The sequence below is a fragment of the Bos grunniens genome, chromosome 13 (assembly GCF_055505025.1).
Source record: "Bos grunniens cultivar Pamir isolate PY7600 chromosome 13, Bosgru_T2T1.0, whole genome shotgun sequence".
NCBI classification, from domain to species: Eukaryota; Metazoa; Chordata; class Mammalia; order Artiodactyla; family Bovidae; genus Bos; species Bos grunniens.
In genome coordinates, this window is record NC_141177.1 from 3,170,879 (window position 1) to 3,188,068 (window position 17,190).

At 46.0% G+C, this 17,190-nt stretch overlaps 1 long non-coding RNA gene across 6 annotated transcripts in view; it reads right to left on the reverse strand.

Annotated features, from left to right (window-relative positions):
• LOC147359972 (uncharacterized) overlaps positions 1-17,190 on the reverse strand; it is a 515,690-nt gene that overhangs the window by 208,588 nt on the left and 289,912 nt on the right. For 4 of the 6 annotated variants that reach the window (XR_015138843.1, XR_015138844.1, XR_015138846.1 and 1 more), the window contains exon 3: positions 815-979. The exons of the other annotated variants lie outside the window; for them this stretch is intronic. This is a non-coding gene — a long non-coding RNA (uncharacterized LOC147359972). The remainder of the gene's footprint in view (positions 1-814; positions 980-17,190) is intronic. 6 annotated transcript variants of the gene reach the window in all.

Genomic DNA, 17,190 nt, shown 5'->3' on the forward strand with positions numbered 1-17,190 from the left:
TGGGAATTAGGTTTTATAATCATACCCATTATAGAGACGAAGAAACTGAGACTTATGACTGTATGTTGGGGACAGTTTATCTGATGCTGGCATAGTCTAACTGCATTGCCAAACATTAACCAGCATTAACCTCATGGAAAATGAAGACAGCACTCTGGGGTTAATGAAATTTATTCCTCTAATAATAATTTTTATTTTTCTAAAATTGAAGGTTTTAACTAAAGCCATTCTAATTTCCTTCCACATCTAATCAGTTATAATTATGGTGGGTAATAACTGTTCTTTTTTCTTAGGATCAGCACAATAAACACTATATTTATATTGATATTTACATCGATTTCATTACATTACACTGATCCAGCATTTAAAAATTTTCCACGTGCTTTCCCACCCACAGTCTCATTTCAGCCCACCCTGTTCTGTGAGACCCAGAGGCAGGCGCACTGACGTCATCGCGCATTTGCGCACCAGGCCAGGACGTGGGCTGGAGACGCTTACTGGATCCTTGCTGCGCCAGGCAAGTGCTGAGTGTCTGCGAACCCTTGTCTCTTTCACCCTCAGAGTAAGCCCATAAGACAAGCAGGACTATGCTTTCAATATGAAGAAAAGTGAAGACCCAAGGAGCCATACCATTCAGTGCTGAACCTGCTTTTAAAGTAATGCCTGACTAACCCCCAAGCCCAAGCTCGTAGCCCCACGAGGTGTGGTTCCAGGATATCCCTAAAGGCATTCCAAGCCAGAGCCTAGAATAAAACCCAAGGCGCTGCGCTCGGCCTGCGCTGCTGCCACCAGAAGACAGTGACGCTTGACTCACCGCTTTCTGGGGTGGGAGTGGGCGTGGACTTGCCATGCCTGATCTGCTGGGGACGGGGCGGGGGCGGATCTGCATGGCGCTTGCTTCCTTTAAACGGATGCACTAGCCCCTTGGGAGACGAAGCTCGTTGGTTTCTGTCACTTGTGAGTAATGCACCATAGCTCCCTGGTGAGGAAAATGCCAGATTATACAATAGCATGCTTTGGTGTGCAACTGTCTTTAGAATAACAAATCTCCTCTACTGCTTGTGAGCATTACACTTTAATAAAAACCACAATCGTGGCCACAAATCCCAGCTCTTGCTAAAGGGCACGCCTTGTAAATTCATGTTGGTTACACCCCCTACCATACCCACCTCCCCGCCTTCCGCAAAGCACACATCTTTCCTAAGTCACAGGGGATGAATGGACCAGACTGTGGCTTCACTTACCTTTGTTCTGTGGCGGGGGTGTAAGTGAGGGGTAGGGTGTCTGGGCCTCAGTCTTATTGACTACTGACATTTGGGGCTGGATAGTTCTTTGTTTGGGGCTTTTGGGTTGAAGGGGCTGCCCTGTTCATCGTAGGATGTTTAGTAGTATCCCTGGCCTCTACCCACAAGACAGAAACATCCAGTCTCCACTTGCAACAACCAAACCTATCTCCAGACACTGCTAAACGTCCCCTGGGGAGGACAAAATCACCCCCCCCACCCCCACCACCAACCCAGTTGATAACCACTGTGTTAACAAGCAAACAAATAGCCAATGATGTCGTGGGCGGGTGTTAGTAGAAATAATGCCTTACAGTTGAAACTTTTCTTTCCTAAAGAAATACATATATATATTTCTCTATGGAAAGCATTCAGTCCCAGCGGTGTGCAACATGGCCTGGGTCTCCCAGCATCAGTGGTCTTAGCTCAGGGAAGCCCGTTCCTCCAAGTGTCCTTAGGGAGAGTTGGGGTCTGGGGGACAGGGGTCTGGAAGGCAGCAGCAGGGTGTCACGCAGAGTGAAAGAGCAGATCAAAGTGCAGCCCACCCATCACCGCGGCTCTCTCACCATCTTTACACGCTCGGAACTCAGAGCTCACAGGTGAGAGATGCAGAGAGCTCTAGCAGAGCGCCAGACTGGAAACAGCACACCCTGGGGATGCAGAGGGCTCGGGTTTCCTGCCTGCGTGCTTGCACGGCGGGGGAGCATGGTAGAAATAAATGGAGGCCTTTTCTTTGCAAATCGAGAACTAAATCTGTGCTCACCTCCACGTACCTATTTCGGAGGATCAATATGCTCCCTAAAAGGTACGGTGTGTCTCGCAGAGGTTTTAAAGTTTGGAACCACTGCCCGCATTTAAAGATCAGAATATGGCTCATGAAGATGAAGGTGTCATGCTTTTCAAGAACAACCGGCCGCTCCGGACGTGTGAAGGCGGAAAGCCCGCGTGGGGACCACGAGCGGGCCGCTGTGGCAGCGCCCCTGCCCACAGGGAGCGTGTCCTGTGGGTCACCGCGCACCCTCCCCGCCCGGCTCACCCTTCTGCAGGGATTCTGCAGCGACTGAACCACCTGCCCCAACCTGTTTCTCAAAATGTCTTGCATTAGGCAGCATCTGATATATTAAAACACATTTACTACATATATAATTTAGAAAGCATAACGGAGCATCCATGACTATGACACCTAACTTGGAAGCTACAACATGACCTGGGATACAGTCACGTTTTCTCTTTCTCTCTCCCCCTCAGGTGTACATTCTTGAGCATTTCGTGTTTATCATTCTTCTGCTTTTTTTGTTTTTAGTTTTATCACATGCGTATGCATATCTAAATGACATGTTACTTAGTTTTGCTGGTGTTTTGAGTTTTATAAAAATGATATTCCAGTGTACAGATATTCCAGTGTACATAGTCTCAGATGCTTTGTTTTTATCCCTCTGCTGTATGCATCTACGATTTATCCGCATTGTTGCAGGTAACTATGGCTCTGCTATTTTTCACTGCTCTATAACACTCCAATGGTGTGGTTTATTTATTCCTTATTTCCTGTTCCCTCCTCTGCATTTTACTTGGCTTACTGCCTGTGAGGGATCCACTTTATAATGACAGCTTCTCAAAAGTGTTGACTGTCATCTGTCAAAAGGATATACTTTCTGCTATTTTCTGTTCACACATGCAGATTTTTTTTCTTTCAAAACACTCGCCACAATTTGCCACCATTTTAAAATCTGCTTATTTTCTTGCTTATGTATGTTCATCAGTAGCCTGTAAGCTCCATGAGGGTAGGATCTTGCCTAGAGGTCTGTTGCTGACCCTTCACCTCTCAACATATTTCTTCTTGCAAATTATGAATGCATGTTGTTATTCTTAAAACATGATAAATATTTTGTAGGCAAGGAATTGAGAATATATTCTCTGAAAAATGCAGCTGGCCTTCTACGCTGGAGATACAAATTCAGCATGCTTTACTCATAGTAACTGGGTCCAAGATGCTAGGTAAATATTTGTTAAGGGCTCTGAGAAGTGATGTGTGCAAATTCTAGTTTGTGACCTGGAGAGAAATGGCTTTGCGCGCTGTTCTCCATTTACTTCTCTCCCCTGACAGAAATGTGGATACGGTGGCGAACAATCTGGAGCCAGAAGACAAGGAAGTTGCCTTAGTAATGCAAGAAGAAGAAGAAAGGTGTCTGGGGGACAGACACTGTGGATTGCCACACTGGCTCCAGGCTTAGAGGAAAATGAACTGCAAAGGCAGGCAGACCACCATACTAATGGATACAGTCCACTGGCTGGACACTGCTGGGAGGGAATCCTTGCTCGCCCAGAAGATGTACCCAACCAGCAAGCAACTCTCTGACTCTCCCTTTTTGCCTGCTTTCCCCATAAAGTGATGAGTGGGCCCCCAGAAACAAGGGTCCCTCCCCTAAGCATGGCCTTCTTCCCTTTCTCCAAGTCTCCTCACCCTCCGATACTTTCCTTATTGATAGCATTTTGAAATTCTCTCTCGCCCAGTTGGTTCCATTACAACCCTGATGATCAGAATTTATTCTTGGAGCACTGGAGGAGCTGAGAAGATAGAAATAAAAAGAAGCTAGAACAGCCCAGTTCTAAAGCCAGAATTCTAAGACTTTACCCAGAAGTTTGTTTTGAATCTGTCCCAAGATACAGAATAGACAGTCAAGACCCAAGAGAATCTAGCATTTCTCAAATCTTTACAGACTGAAAATGTTTAAGGCAAATGTAACCAGGCACCCTCCTCAACCAAAATGAAATCTTAATAAACCACCTATAGCTATGTTAATGCAACTTCCTGGAGAATCCGCCAAAACAAACTGTTTGTGGAACATACACCAGAGAAACTAAAGGAAGTGACTTGTTGTATGGGATCATTATTTATATACCAGGAAAAGGTCGAGGAACATCTGCCAAAAACAATAGTTTTAGAAGAGTTGGTCCGCGGCCGATCCATCTGACAATAATTAACCCACAGGAGCTGTTGTCTGTTCAGGCCACTCCAGCTGATACAAAGAAGCCAGACCATTTTAGGAATATAACAAGGTTTATTTTTCAGTTCCCTATAATGCCAGGGTTTGCCTCCAGCTCATCTAATAACGGCATCATCTCGTGGAGAAATAAAATATAATCAGAACAACAAATGGCAACCATGTTTTGAATGCTTCCTTCGTGCCAGATAATAAGCCAAGTGTTCCTCACATACTATCTCATTACAACTTCATAATAAAACTATGATGTATGTAACATTCCCACTTCTATTTTGGGAGAATCAAGACTTGGAAAAGAGAAACAACTTGCTGGAGGCCAGCTTACTAGCAAAACATAAATTCAGGATTCAAAACCAGTCCCGTCTTTGTTCTTAATGGTTCTCCAACTCCATCCATTTGTATGGCTCACACACAATTTTTGCCACATCCAGGTAACGATTCTTATAAAGATGTGAAACCCTTTTCTTTCAATCAGCTCTCCTTTTTACTTAGCTAGATTTATTTAAATGAGAACGTTTTATGAAAACCATAAGTGTAAAGCACCAAGTGTCCCTGGTATTAAATAGACAACCTTGAATATATCACCACGCAAACACCAAAATGCTATTAATTTTTACATAGACAGCTACTGAAGGGTCTGAGCCTGACGTGGGCTCTTGTTTTGTTGAAAAGAAGGTTAACAAGCGATGCAGTGCTGCTAACGTCACGCTGGTCCCTACTGCCTATGTGTGCTGCTGCACGGCTTGTATCACTGTCGGCACTACTTGGAGTACCGGCACTGCAAGTACTTACTAGAAAGCAAGGCTTTCTCCCCAACCCAAGCAGCAGAGCCTAAAAGGAGTTCAAGGGGCAAATCATTTCCACTAGGGTCATCGGTGTTATTTAATGATGGGTGAAGGCATCCCCAAACCAAACTGAGTGTCTTTTTTTTTTTTTCCTTTTGAAAGAAATAACTTATCATGAATTTAAGGAGCAATAGATTACTTGGCAACGAGTTGCTCCTTTCAGTGGAATCCTACACAGAAAGGTAAACCAGAGGGGGTTGCATGTAGTCAGGGATACTAAGGAGTAATCCAGAAGTGTGACTCAGTAAAAACTTCACACCTTTTAAGGGCCTTGGAGGGGAGGTAGCATGGGGACCAAATATGGCTTCTGTCCAATCACGCAACCTTTGAGGGCAAATCATTAAACACGGTGAGATAAACACAGAAGTGGAAGCGGATGAAAGCAGGAGGAAGAGCCCAGAGCTCAACCTGACTTCCTGCACTCGGATGGGAGGCAGCAGGTGACCGAGGACCCAGGCTGCGAGGGACGTGCCGCCTCCACCACTCAGCGGGAGAGGTCGCTCTCTCCGCAGCGTCCTCGTCTGTAAAGCCACGCCGAGAGCATCCCTTACTCGTGGTGTTGAGAGGAGGGTGGACTGAGCACAGACATGGCAGGTACGCAAGGAGGACACTACTGACGGCGGCCTTGGTGACGGCTCGATACACAGAGGCCCAGCGTGGCTTTAAAACAGTCACCAAGCCCAGCGACGAAACCAGGGGGAAACCAAGGCAGCCGGCTCACAGCGTGCCTGCGGGTCTGACAGGTAAGTGGGCTTCTGATGGGGCTTTGTGCCCCACATTTGAGCACTCTAATTGGGGGTACAAAGTCCAGGCCAGGATGAATCATGGATAAGCAACAGTTCTATTTTCTGTGTAATTCACAAGCCAGAATTTCCAATGAAACTTTGGAGCTCATCCTGCGTTTCCTCAGGATAGAAATATTCTTGAAATGGAAGAAACTGTAGACAGCTCTCATCGCCTTCTGGGTAATCATGTCTTTAAAGTAAACTCTTGAGGCTTATTATGAAACAAACTGCATCTTACCCGTGTCCTCAGAGAAAAGCTTTAGATGGATGGGTGTTGGAGTGAAAGCTTCCAAAAGCAGATCTTGTTTCAAAGGAAAGAATGTGCTTTCAATTTTTGATGGTGTACAGCAGATTATTTTTATACCCATTCCTGAGTCTTCCATGGGAACACATAATGGCTATCTGCTGCCACAGCGGTGAAGGAATTTTCCACTCTAATTACTGTGATCCTGTCTCATCTTCATGATATGCAGAGGGGAAAAGTGTTTACCTGGAATTAGCAACTTTTGACCCATCTTCTCCTGGGAGCTCAAGACTCAGCAATAGCATTTAGCCAAACTTTATTTGAACCCCTTCTCTGGGTGTGATGTACTGCGTTAGAATCTAGGATTGTAGCAGGTGGAAGACATGGTTATAACTGGGATGACCTCTGGGGAAAGAGGCAGGAACCAGGATTGGAGGTGATAGTCCAAAGAAGTCAGGGTCTCAACAGGAAAGAAATGCACATTTCAACCATGCCACTAAAGGGGCATTTAATAAGGGGTTTACACAGTGAGGCAGCATTTAAGGGAAGTAACCAAGTTCAGAACTGTACCCCTGGAACAGTGATGGGGGAACTGTTAACAATCCCAGGAAGGCCTGAAGGCAAAAGAATGAGAGGCAGAACCAGAAGCCAGCAAGGTGACTGAGTAAGGAGGGACACTGAGGGGGCCCGCAGCCTTTGTTAGAGGGACGCGGCAGGAGGGGAGGTGGGGGACTGCTTCCTCACGTTCCTTCTCTCCCACCCTCTGATCGTACTTGGTGCCCTTGAAGGGCAAGCGCAGAAGGAGACCGGAAGGCCTGGAGCCCATGGATGCAGGTCCCCTGGCCAGCTTCCCAGGCACCAAGCAAGGCAGCTGGTATGGGGTCTAGAGAAGCAAGAGAAAGACAGCCAGTGTGGGGTGCGAGAGGACTGCGCTCTTTACCCGTGCTATCGGGATACTGTACAAAAAGAGGGCACTCAAGGGAAGGAGGAGACGGGGAAGGCGATGAGGGGGCAAAGGGGAAAGAAGGAAGCAAGGGAAAAGGCAGCAACAGGTCAAGAAGGACACGTCAGCGGGCGACTAAATGCAGGGGAAGTGTGTCCTTGCAGAAAGCTCTCGGAAGACCGGGAGCAGTCTCAACCTCAGGCCCAGGGAATCACGTTAAGTCCCCTGAAGGAGGGGTGTCAGAGTTGAAACCTGAAAAGCTGGTACGAACCAGCCAGGTAAGAGGGTGGAGAATGGCATTTACCAAAGCCCCAAAGGGAACCAAGGTTCTCAGAGGTCAAAAGAAAGTTTGGGGAGAAGAGAGACGAGAGACTGGTGAAGCAGAGAGACTGGTGAAGCAGAGAGACAGCCAAAGAGAACCTGTCCGTGACAACGCAGAGCTCAGACTTCATCCGCAAGAAGAGGAGGAGACGGGGGAGAGGAGTGATGAGAGGGAATTGGCATGTTCGTGACTTTCCTCCGATTTCACTCCCAGAAAGTACACGTGATTGTGCCAGTCTTCAGCAAACACATCCCTGTCTGTCCCCATACCTGACAAAAAGAAAGTGCGCGGAGGAGACTGGTTCATCTTTTTAATCCATGGCAAAGATTCAAAGAGCCAAAAAACAAACAAAAAAAACAGAAATGGCTTTTTTGGCGAGGTGAATGTTTCCAGGAGAAAGGAAATTGCTGATGCACCTCTTCACTTACCACGGCACGCCTGAATAGAGATACCAGCATTTCGAAAGGCAATCTGACACACCTTTGGCATTTAAGAAATAGAAGTCTTAAGCCTCAGTATCGTGAACCAAGCCCAGATTAATGACCTTTCAGACTATAGGCTCAAGGAATTAGAAATAGGTCAGCCTTGCAAAGAATTTTAAGAAATCACTGAACCAGAGAAAATCAGACTTCTCCTTCATTCCATCGTCCCTTAAGAAAGCCACCCTTGCCGTCTCCTAGAAGCCTCTGATTTATCTGATCTCTCCATTCGGGGGAAGGAGTGGGTGAACAAATATAGACTTCGTGCAAAGATACTACCTTTGATGCAAAACACGGGACATACATAAACAGAAGCATTGCTAATTCTTCACTGAGTTCATCCTTTACAGGCCACCAGTTCATGGGGGAGGGCAGACTTTCATTACTCAAGTGAGTGTCCTTTGCATATTTGCTTTTTTTTCCATTGAATATGTTTATCCAATAAATGAATCATGCAATATAGTGATCTGACATAAAATCCCCAGGTCACTGCTTCTTTTTATCTTTGTCTTGGTAAAATTTTATTCTTAAATTGTAAGTTTGGAAATTAAAAAAAAAAACTGTCTTATCACACCCTGGCACTGATAAACACAGGCAAGATCCCCCAAATCCTAAAACAGACACGAACATGATATATGGGATGAGTCTATATTCCGAAGGACAGGAGGTCTCTGCTGATTTTCTTTCTTCTCCTGGATCCCCTAATTTTGCTAAGATGCACACGTCAGCACTTAACCTGATGCCATTTCTAATAAACAACAGTTTACTCTCAAACTGCACCCCAGCCCACTGCCTTCATTATGCTGAGTGTTTGCCAAGATCTAGGCTCACGTTTCTGTGACAGGCTATTCCGGGGGGACCACGTCTTTGCCAGGGCTTCCCAGGTGGCTCCATGCTAAAGAATCCACCTGCCATGCAGGAAACGCAGGTTCTATCCCTGGGTTGGGAAGAGCCCCTCGAGAAGGGAATGGCAACCCACTCCAGGATTCTTGCCTGGGAAATCCCAGGGACAGAGGAGCCTGGTGGGCTACAGTCCGTGGGGTCACAAAAGCGTCTGATAGGACTTAGTGATTAAATTAGCAACAACATCTTTGCCATGTTCAAGGTTCTATGCAGGACAGCTGCTCCTTCTCAGGGCAAATGATGCTTCCTCTCCCTCTCCTTCCGCGTCTTGTCCTGGTTATGGGTGTTGGTCACAGCCTTCCCTTCATCATCCTGACTGTGGTGTGGACACAGTCTGGGCCAATGATCTCCTCATATTTCCTGGCCACAGAGGCTGGTCCAGGAATGGCCCTGGGTCTAGAGCTAAGGCCAGTCAGAGAAGCAGGAATAAGACTCTAATAGTGAAAATGCAGACTCAGTCACAGCCATGAATTTACTTATGCCTGAAACCAGTCTGCTCTATCCTTCTCCTGGTTTGGTTAAATAAGTCGATAAATGTTCCTCTTTGGTTTAAGATAGTTTCAATGTCTACAGCCTATAGGGAAGTAGTCTTGATGAATATATCATATACTTCATGCTTTTTTAGAAAATACAGTTCTCAATTTTCTCTCCATATCAAATATCTTTACCCTGCAGGATATCACAGGTCCCTGATAGATCTCCGGAGAGTACCAGGTAAGTCACCCGCAGAACACTTCTCCACCAGTCACACCGCAGATGAGCACGAGGGTTTGGTTCTGCCATTGGCAGGAGAAGAAGAAGAAAACGGGATGGCCTCAGCGCCTCCCAACCCTATGAGCCCCACTTGATCATCCCTAGGTCGTTCAGTCATGTCTGACTCTTGGAACCCCATGACTGTAGCCCTCCAGGCTCCTCTGTCCATGGGATTCTCCAGGTAAGAACATGGAGTGGGTAGACACTCCCTTCTCCAGGGGACTATCCCAACCCAGGGTCGAACCTGGGTCTCCTGCATTGCAGGCATATTCTTTCCTGTCTGAGCCACCAGGGAAGTCCCATCAGAGGGATAAATACGGCATCTGCAAGACCCGTTTCCCTGAGGAAAGGTGTGAGCACATGGGCCCCAGGCCGCTGCCTTCAGTCCTGAGGGCACGACATGGGACTGGTCCGCAGAGGCCGAGGCACAGAGGCCAGGGCCAGCCCTGTGGGCACGCGACCCATGCAGCGCCACCCCGGCCCGCTTGATCGGGGTTCTGCAGTTGCATTCCTAAATTCTGAACTACGTTTGCAGAAGAAGCCCCGCATTCTCACTTTGCACTGGAATCCACCCATGATGGGGTCAGCACTGACAGAACGCAGCACTTGGCGTTCCAAGGGTCCTGAGGTGGTGGCTGGCACCCGAAAGGCACCATCAGTGGAGTGGCTGAGCACCTTCAGCCGGGGAGACCAGCACGCAGGACGGCTGCTGCGGACCACACTGTGGCCCCAAGGAAGCCCTGGAAACACTTGGGGAGAGACAGTGCACTCTGATCCTACAATCAACTTGGTGGGAGCTTTACAGATGAAGGGATAACGTAAAGGCAACTCATGAGGGGCAGAATCCCTGGACTCCGACTGCCTGGGTCTCATTTCTGCTCTTTCATAGCTGTGTGACCTGCTTCAAATTACCTAGCCTCTCTGTACCTCGTTTTCCTCCTCTGCAAAATAAGACTAACAATTGTACCTATCACATCACAGCTTGTTAAAAAATCATATTAGATAATGCATATAAAGCAAATAGCACAGTGTCTGGCACACGATATAAATCTTCAATGAAAGGTTATTATGATTGTTGCTAAGCACGAGGAGAATTAGCAGCTGTGCCTCCTCCTTTGTGCTAAGCAATGTTCTCAACCGGTGATTCTCAAAGTCTCAGGAAGCCTTTACACTGATAAATATTATTGAACTTCCCCAAGAGCTTTTATTTATATGGCTTAAAGTGGTCAATATTTATAATATCAATTAAGACCAAGACAGTTTTTAATATGTATTTATGGATTCATGTTATAATAATATTAGTAAACCCACTACATGTTAACATAAATACCATATGCTTCTAAAAATATAACAATTGTTTTCTAGCAAGGAATATATAATGAGGTGCACATTTCTGATGTCAGGTTGTAGAAACCAGCTACATTCTCATGTCTTCTGCCTTCAGATCATTGTGATAACGTATTTCTGCTTGAAATAAGTATATGAGGAAAATCCAGTCTTACACATATGTATATAATGAGACGAGTATTGTAAGAAGATTTTCAGATGAGTATGGATATTCTCCTCGGATATCACACCAAAACTCAACAAGCGATGGTTTCTTAAAGGTACACTGGAGTGTGGAATCTGAAACCATATCAATAAGCTTTGTGTGCCCTGCCACATCAATATCCATTTGGCCTGTCCTGCAATTTGAAGGGACCTTTCACTCACCTGACAGCTCAGTTGGTAAGGAACCGGGCTGTGATGCAGGAGACCCCAGTTCGATTCCTAGGTTGAGAAGATCCACTGGAGAAGGGATAGGCTACCCACTCCAGTATTCTTGGGCTTCCCTTGTGGCTCAGCTGGTAAAGAATCTGCCTGCAATGCAGGAGACCTGGGTTTGATCCCTGGGTTGGGAAGATCCCCTGGAGAAGGGAAAGGCTACCCACTCCAGTATTCTGGCCTGGAGAATTCCATGGACTATATAGTCCACGGGGTCACAAAGAATTGCACATGACTGAGCGACTTTCACTTTCACCCACACATAATTTTACATGATAGATACGTCATCAGTCGTTTGGCAAATACCAACTTAATGAAATTGCAAAGATATCCCAGATGTCTGTGCATTTCATATCACCATCATTATCATCAGAAAAACATTTAAGCAGAGAAAAGCTGTTAAGCTCAGAAGGATGGATTCTAGTTTTCCAAAATTCTAATTTTTGCTTTTAAGAATTTTATCTTCAGTAACAAATACCATTAGTTATTTTCTTTGAAGAAAATACTTTCTTCAAGGAACTGAGATAGCTACTTCCATTCCCACCTCAACCATAGAAGTGTTTTTCCTCAGGGACAACCTTTGTTAACTCCTCATACACTCCAGTGTTCTTGCCTGGGGAATCCCAGGGACAGGGGAGCTTGGTGGGCTACCGTCTATGGGGTCGCACAGAGTCGGACACGACTGATGCGACTTAGCAGCAGCAGCAGCAGCAGCAGCAGCATACACCATAAGTACTTCATATATACTTCCTATCTCACCACACTTAATATTAAAACTGCCAAGATTTACTAAAAATTAAAACCATTATACTTCATCAAGGACATTGTCAAATGCAGCTGGTGCTTTGATTGTTTTCTTGCTTGCAAGTGTGTTGTGGCAAAGAAGACGGTGGCAGCTAAGACAGTGAAGCCACACCCCTGCTCCAGACTAAGGCCCCAGCAGGTCTGCCCGCCACTGCTCACGTGCCATCCGTGAGAATGTCAGCTCAGTGAAGAAAGAGGACTCTGAGTATTATTATTGAAAGTCTTTTTGTGGACCCTAAGTCTCTGGGACCCTTAGGAGTTTTCAAGCCACGCTGAAACATTGAGAACTGCAGCTCTAAGCCGTCCCCACAGACTCAGTGATAACGAGAACTCTACGACATGAGTGTTAGTATTATCCCCATTTTACAAACAAGAAAACTGAGGCCCGGCGAGCTTACTTAGGATCATACAGCACCTTAGAGGAAGGAGTGGGACGCGGCCGGAGTGTGGGCTGCTAATCAGTATGATTGAGAAAGGGTGTGGTTTTAGCTGCATATTATTTCCAGCTTTTTGAGGCATGTGCTATAATTATGAGAAAAGTGGGGGAGAGGGACATACAGTGAGATAGACGGAAGAATAAAGAGAAAGATCAAAAAGAGGAAGTTATCTCTGACGAAAGATGATCGTTTATCCATGAGATGAAGTTACCTCCCTAGAAATAGTGCGAACACAAGCTCATTTAAAATTGCACTGATGTAAAATATAATTATATTATTTTTTTAGAAAAACAGGTAATATAATAATGACAAACGGAAAGGAAAATCCTGGGATGATAAACTTGGGCCAGCGTCAGAGCTCAAGGAGAAGGTTCTTAGGGCTGAGCCGGGTTCTCCGGGAGCAGAACATTCCTTTTTCTTTAAAGGCAATTTATCAGGACTTACCCAAGCCTGTAGGAGCAATCCCTTAAGACCATCCAATTTCCTTTATTTCTAATTCCATACTTAGCAGAGCAGCTTTCTGATAATTAATTTGGTTTCTCAGGTAAGTCAATACTGGGAAAGAGACTGGTTGAGTAATCGTGCCGGCTGTGTTGCCTGTTGTAAATGAATAAATTGGTGTGTGGATTTATCAATCCACTTCCCACGAGTTCAGTTTGCAAACACACTTTTCCTAGGGCTCGCTGACATTTGGCTTGTACACCTGCAATGCTACATGACCAAAGTGACTAGGGCTGTTGTAAGACTTTGTAACACTGGGCACGCTTGTAGCGGTCACCATCCCGAGTGTGTATTAGAACACACTCACTTATTCCCAGGGCTGCTATACTGCACAGTACCAGCTGTGAATGGAACTTCCTGGAATTGTGCAGTAAGTGACCTTACTTTCATTCCATCTTAAATATAATTCATCATATCAAAAATAAAGGGAAAGAATTCTTCTAGAAATCCCTATTTAGCTCTAAGTTACTTATTTGACTTGCTTTTAGCTGTTCCCAGCAATGACTACGTATGGCAAAGGCTAATTGCCTCAGGATCCATTCTCCAATTTTTCGTTTTCATTTTCATAATAGAATCCACTCCCCACCCTCCCAGGTTTTAGAAGACGCATAGACACCTAGCTGGAGGCTTTTCTGTACCTCTCACCACGGCCACGCTTTTAAGTCTGGTCATTTGGGTATGAGCAGGCATGACATGCGTGAACTTCTAGATCCAGATCCTTAGACACAGGTGACTTGATTTATTTCACCCCCTTTCCTTCTTGCTTTGAGCTGGAACGGGTTAATCAAAGTCAGTGATGCAGACAAGGGCAATGCATCGGAGGCTGGCAGAGCAATGAGATGGGAAGAACCTGGGCCCCTGGATGACAGCATCACCATGCCCCTCTCCCTGAACCACCACCTACTCTTACACTGATGCCTGGGAGAAGGAAATGACTACACTGTCAGAATCTGTTTTGCGGTCTCTCTATTATTACGGAGGCTTGTCCTAGACCCTAACAGCAGGAATTGTAGGAAAGTGAGAGAAGCAAGTGATTGCTAAATCAAACAGCATCCTTCTGACTGACACTGTCTGGCCCTGTGCTCCTCTCTGACCTCATTTCCCCTCCCATCACACTCTCAGCTACCCTTTGGTTGCTGCCGTTCAGTCCCCCAAATCCCCGACTCCTTGCGACCCCATGGACTGCAGCATGCTAGGCTTCCCTGTTCTTCACTATCCCCCAGAGTTTGCTCAGATTCATGTCCATCAAGTCGGTGATGCCATCCAACCATCTCATCCTCTGTTGTCCCCTTCTCCTCCTGCCCTCAGTCTTTCCAGCATCAGGGTCTTTTCCAATGAGTCAGCTCTTCACATCAGGTGGTCAAGCTATTGGAGCTTCAGCTTCAGCATCAGTCCTTCCAATGAATATTCAGGACTGACTTCCTTTAGAATGGACTGGTTTGATCTCCTTGCTGTCCAAGGGACTCTCAAGAGTCTTCTCCAACACCACAGTTCAAAAGCATCAATTCTTCTGCACTCAGCCTTCTTTATGGTCCAACTCTCACATCCACACACAATTACTCAGCTCCTCTGGGCTCCTTGCTTTTCTCCATGTGAGGCATTCTCACACCTTAGGATATTTTTGTTTGCCTTTTCTTCACGGTAAATAGCCTCCCTTCATAAAGCCTCATGGCGAATCCCTCCATCTCCTCCAGGCCTTTGCTCTCTGCAGCCTTCCCTAATCACCCATTTATAAGTCCGGTTACGCCCCCTCCCCTACCTGGGCCAGCATGTACCCTGTTGCTCCCCCACCTCCCCTCTCACTTTCTTTATGGGATTTATGAACATGAGATCCTGTATATCTTATTTGCTTATTGTCTTTCTACTGTCATCACAAGGGCATGTATTTTTGTGTTTTGTTCACTGTAATAACCCTAGCATCCAGAACCACATAGAACCTAGCATGTACTTAATAAATACTTGTTGAATTAATAAATTAAGCATTTTTAGTTATTTTTTCTTTATATGTGTAGACTTTTTGAATTATTTTTTGATCTCAAATATTCTAGTGGTCCTTCAAAAGTGCACCGGCCAGAGGCACTGAGTACAGATGCCCAGTGCATGGATATGTGAATCGAGGAGGTGCCTCCTCTCCCAGCTCCCAGCCTGCAGACACAAACCCTCCACTCGCTAACCCAAGGCAGCTGCTGCCGTCTGAGCTCTTCTCACACACCCTTGAATCCCCTTTGCATGCAGTCTCTCTCTGTACCCTGTGCCCGGACCCCTCACCTCGAGTTTCTGTAAACTCTGCTTGTGACTGTGAATGTCTCAGGGGATCACCACAGGCCACGGGCCTCCCTGGTGGCTCCTCCCCAGATAGTGAAGGATCTGAGAATGCAGATTCTGCAATGCAGGAGACCAATGTTCCATGCCTGGGTTGGGAAGATTCCCTGGAGAAGGGAAAGGCAATCCACTCCATACTCTTGCCTGAAGAATCCCATGGACAGAGGCGCCTGGGGGGCGGGGGGTTGCTACAGTCCATGGGGTTGCAAAAAGTTGGACACAACTGAGCGACTAACACACACGCACACAGGCTATAGGGGCTTCTTTGCCCCATGAAAGAAAACCAGAAGTTCCTGGGGGTTTACGCCCCTCCCAGCTGGCTCTCAGCCAGTGACAGACGGGAGGAGGAGGATAAAAGTCCAGTTTTTTTGCCACCAGCTGGGAGCAGCTCTGAGGTGTGACTTACACACCAGAGCTCCCCACAGGATCGGGCTGAGGCTCGCCCCGTGCTTGCTTGCTTTCCCCTCTCCCCCCACTCCCCCGTCTCCTGAGACAATCCTTCTGGGAGCGCATGCTCAATAAACCTCATGCATGTGAATCTTCATCCCAGGTTCTGCTTCTGGGCAGTCTGACCTAAGACCCCACACGACCACCTAAGTGCCTAAGACAAACACCACTGTGACTGCGGTGGGGCCGACTGCACAATGCTCTGCCCAGTGCAAACGCCCTTCTGCAGGCATGGTCATCCCCAGGCTGATGCCTGAGAGGACGAGACATGGCAGGAGGAAGCAGGTAAAGAAAACGACCACACGACACTCAGAAGCAAGGTGGAAGGACAATGCCGAAACATTGAGAAATGAGTTCAAGCACAACTCACCTACACATGTGTTCCGTGACTCTAGATGGGACCCCATGTGATAGAGTCAAGCTATCTTGCCGTCCAGCATCAAGTCTTTGTTGAGCTTTTGATTCTTTCAAAGGAAATGTACCCACTCCCACTGCATAGCCCTTGTTTCTAGCCTGCTTGTTTGGATTAAAGGCTTGCAGCATTTTAGTTTATGATATCTCTGGGGAGGAGTGAATATGTCAGTGTAATTAACTCATCTGATGAGAGAGGTCTTGTTTATTTCCCCTACAAAGTAACAGGTGGTGGAAGAGCCCCGATACATTGTGGTGAATGAAATGCATTCAGAATAAATCACACCAAACAAACAAGGAGACAAAAAATGATTTCAAAGTACATTTTTTTATTGTTTTAAATTAATTTTTGAAAGTGAAGAGCTTCATACCAAAATGTCACAAAGCTGCCAGCCACCTCCACTCTACTCTTCTAAGAAAGGGTTAACAGTACACTCAAGCTCAACCCACTAAGACTAAGAGAAACTTGAAAGTTGTTTTCAAATTATTGTCCAAAGAATCGCTTGATTTCTGAGCACCCTCTTTGGGCATGAGAAATGGAAGTCAAATCAGTTTGTATAATCAGTGAAAACAACCATACACGATTCATTTCTCCAAATCCACAATGACACTCATTTAATAAACGAGTGAGAGCAACACCATGTGCTGGGCATTAGGTAAGTAAAAGCAAACAGCAGAGACTTTGCTCCTGGGAGCTCACATTCTAAAGAGTACGGTCGATACAGAGATATTTCAGGGATTAAAACGGTAAACAATATTCTTCCTCCTTCTGAAAACTTAATGAAATTCCAGTCACTGACTTGGTTTTGTTTCTTTGTGTTTTTGAAACTGAATGAACTGTGATACTAGAAAGCAAGTAGAAAAGATAATGTCCTTAAACCAGGAATGTGGAAGAATCCCTGAAGGTGAGAAGATCTGACTGGAGCGATGGAGATGTTAGCCTGT